Source organism: Gavialis gangeticus, unplaced genomic scaffold (assembly GCF_001723915.1).
Source record: "Gavialis gangeticus isolate Ggan-Ray unplaced genomic scaffold, GavGan_comp1, whole genome shotgun sequence".
In the NCBI taxonomy this organism is placed as follows: domain Eukaryota; kingdom Metazoa; phylum Chordata; order Crocodylia; family Gavialidae; genus Gavialis; species Gavialis gangeticus.
In genome coordinates this window covers 73,177,129-73,180,836 of record NW_017729031.1, presented here as the reverse complement: position 1 = coordinate 73,180,836, position 3,708 = coordinate 73,177,129, and positions in this window count along the sequence as shown.

The window sequence follows — 3,708 nt, the reverse complement described above, 5'->3', positions numbered from 1 at the left end:
ACGGCGCGAGCGGGGACGCGGCTGAGCGCCCCGGCCCCGGCCCCGGCCTCGCGCGCTCCGCCCCGCGCCTTGCGGGTAAGGCTGCACCTTTCAGACAGGGAGGGGGGCGAGGAGGGGGTGCCCGCCCCGCCCCGCCCCAAACCAGCGCCCAGCCTAGGGCCAGACAAGGACACGCTGGAGGCAGGCCGAAGAGCAGCGGGCTCCGGTCGCAGCAAGGGAAGTTTAAGTCGGATATCAGGGGAAAAGAAAAAAGACTCTCACCAGGAGGGTGGTGAAGCACCGGGACAGGCAACCCAGAGAGGTGGTGAACCTCCATCCTTTTAGGAGGTTTTTAAGACCCGGCTAGGCAAAGCTTTGTCTGGGATGGTGTAGCTTGGGGTGGTCCTGCTTTCAGCAGGGGGGTGGACTACACGGGCGTTTCTCAACCCATGGGTCGTGACCCAAAAGTGGGTGACTAAAACATACGAAAGGGTCACAAGCAAGCTTTAAAAATGAATTGACAAACTTTCAAAATGGACTCTCCTTTAAAGGAGAAAAACATGGGAAAGGGTGGCTTTTCCTTTTCAGGCTGTGAGAGATTCCAGCCTGCAAGGCGCTGCAGGTCAGGACTGGCCGTCAGTGTTGTTTAAAAAGGGTCTGAGGTCCAAAAAAGTTGAGAACCACTGAACGAGACGACTTCCTGAGGTCCCTACCCAGCCTCGTTTTCTGTGATTCTCAGATGCAGAAAACATACGCCAACTTCAAGTGTTGGGAGGATTTGGCTGCTGCCCAACTCCAATGGCACCACAGACTCAACCAAGTGTCAGCCCATGTCAAGGTAAAGCATCTTGCTCTTGAAGCAGGGGAAGGAAAAGGAGAGGAACCCCAGCATGCAGCCTAGTCTCTCCTGCGAAAAGGCCTTCAACTTTGGGTTGAATCTGTAGCTCAGGGATTGGACTCTTAAATTATCTCAAGGCCCTTGAATGAGCCATGCAAGACATTGTCCTCAGATCAAGGGATTGCCAATGACAAATATATATATTAGAATAATTGTGGGCAGATGGTGACATGCAGCATCACATATGAAACGATACATATTTTTCTCCAGTTAAAAAGAAACAAAGTTTTACTAATATGCCTGGGGCTTAGGGTGGACTTTTGCTTCAATCTTAAACTGCATAAACAAATATAACTTCACTGGAATCTGCAGGGCAGTGAACTAGGAGCTTCATTACCAACCAAGAGACAGCAGAATTGTAGAACAAAGGATAGCTTGATTGGCAGAACATCAAGACCATTAAAAAGAAGAGGGTGGTTAACACCTGTAGAAGGGAATCAGGTAGACTCTAATGAGCGGTGAAGTCAATTGATTCCCTTGTCACTGCCCAACTAGAAATGCTGCTGCCACTGCCAGGCACATTGAAAATAAACATGGAAAAAAAATGAAAATGTTGGAATACAACTTGCCTCCCTGCCCCCATTTTAACTGACTTTACAACTGACTGTAGTGTAAGACTCATATTGGATCTGTGATGGGCCAGAAATTGTGAGGGCCAAGGATTTCTTAGAGTAATATATTTTTTTGGACCTACTGCATAATTGGGATAGAGTTAGACAAACTTTCAAATACAAGGCAGTGGATCATGTTTTTCAAAGTTCAGAAGGAAAAAGGTGTGCGCTTTTTCTTCTCCAGCTCCACATTAGTCTGTTGAGATGTTGTGCAACTTGTGAGCACTGCCAAGGCACAGTGGCCTTCTGCCTGGTTGTTTCAATGCACAAAATACAGTCCAAGTCAAGGCTTAGTCTTAAATCACCATGATTTCCACTGACTATCATTAGCCATGTAAGTAAAATGACCATACATCCTGGTTTGGCCAGGACAGTCCTGGATTTTGTAGGCTGTCCCAGCATCCCAGACAGTTGGTATAAACTCAGAGAAAAGTCCTGGAATCAGCTGCTGCAGGCAGAAGCAGGTGGGCAGGGAAGCAGGGCACAGTCTGGAAGGAAGGCAGAGCAACATGGTGCACCAGGTAGGTGGACAGGCAGTCACCGCAGGTCAGAACAAGGTGGGCAGACTAGAGCGGTACCAAGCCCAACCCACCTGCTGCCTCCAGCTGCTGCTCAGGAGGAGCTGGGCCAGACATGTACAGGCAGGGTGGCACGTGCTCCAGTCAATCCATCTTGCTCCCACCTTCAGCAGCGGTGCCTGCCCACCCAACTGCCTGGCACACCATACCAGTCTGCCTCCCTGCCAGACTGCACCCTGCACCCATGCCCACCAGCCTCTGCCTGCAGCAGTGCTGCTGACTTGGGGGAGAAGAGGGGACAGTGTGCTGGATTTCCTTAAAAATAATATGGTCACCCAACCTATAAATAACAGAGGAGGCAAACTCAGTCACAGCTTCAGATCCTTTTATACCAGCATGGTTTTTTCACACAGGAGCAGCTCAAAGGTTTCAGTGACCTGACCGTGTACTCATTGAAATCAACAAAATGTGCTCATAGAAGCAGCACTCTGTAGATCTCAGCACTCTGCAAAATGGATAGTTCATTCCCAAACAAATTCTAGTTTGTGGGAGTCCTTTACTTGCCAGGCAAAGCCATCAGCTCAATCCATTCATATTCTGTTCTAGTGTGTATTATGCCTGTTTTGATATGTGCTCACCTTTTCTTATAAATTAAAATATAAAAGCCTTGAAAAATTAAATATTCTTACTAACAAAGCAAGGAATCCCTGCGTCAGGCTTCTCAGCATCCAGGTTCCTCAGTCTCTAAGTTGGCATCTGGTTTCCTGCCTTTAGCCTTCAAAAATGAAACAAAAAGAAAAGAAACTATTTTATTATAGAAATTTGAGTAATCATGACCAGGCTTTTACAATTATGTGTTTTCAACCAGCTTGGATTCAAAACCATAAAAGGATTCTACAAGTATTAGTGTATAGCACTGAAATAATATATCATATCAGCTCATTTCCATCTCAGACAAATCTCACCGAAATCCAGAACTATTTGGCTGTACCCTCCTCTCATAGAAAAACAATATGAAGGTTACTCCAGTTCTGAGTTTGAAGAAGTGGCCATACATTATCACCACAGCAAAACAGCATCTCTCTTCTGCTCCAGAAAGGGTTGCCAACACACAGAAGCAGCCCTTCAACCTGTCGCTTAGGCCCTAGGGGAAGCATCTGTGACCTATGCGTTACACTCTTTCATGTTGCCCGACAGAAAACCCAACAACATTTTATGTGTTCTTTCCTAGAGAAAGTGCAAGTGTTTAGTAATTTCTTACATTATGACTACAACCAAGTTTTAACTGTACCCAAACAATATAGAAAATAAAGGCAAATGTTGACTGTATTTAAAAATACAGTATTTACTCAAATTGAAGTCAACCCTGAATTTAATGACCCTTCAATAATTAGATTCTATATATGGAAAAATTATAAGTTTATTATAATTTTCCAGGTATAGAATATAATTATCAAAGGGTTGTCTTTTTATTTATCCCCCCTCCCACTGCTACAGCAAGGAAAATAATGGCTGGTGGGGGGCAAGTAGCCCCCTTGCTCTCTGCCTCCCCTCCCTCTTCCTCCTGCAGCTTTCCTGCCCTCCCACCCACATAGCCTCTGCAGCTTTCCTATTCCCTACGTGGCTGCCCCTTTCCTCCTGCTCCATGCAGTCTCTGCCTCTTCCCCCACACCACCCCCTTACTGTCATATGCTGCAGAGGC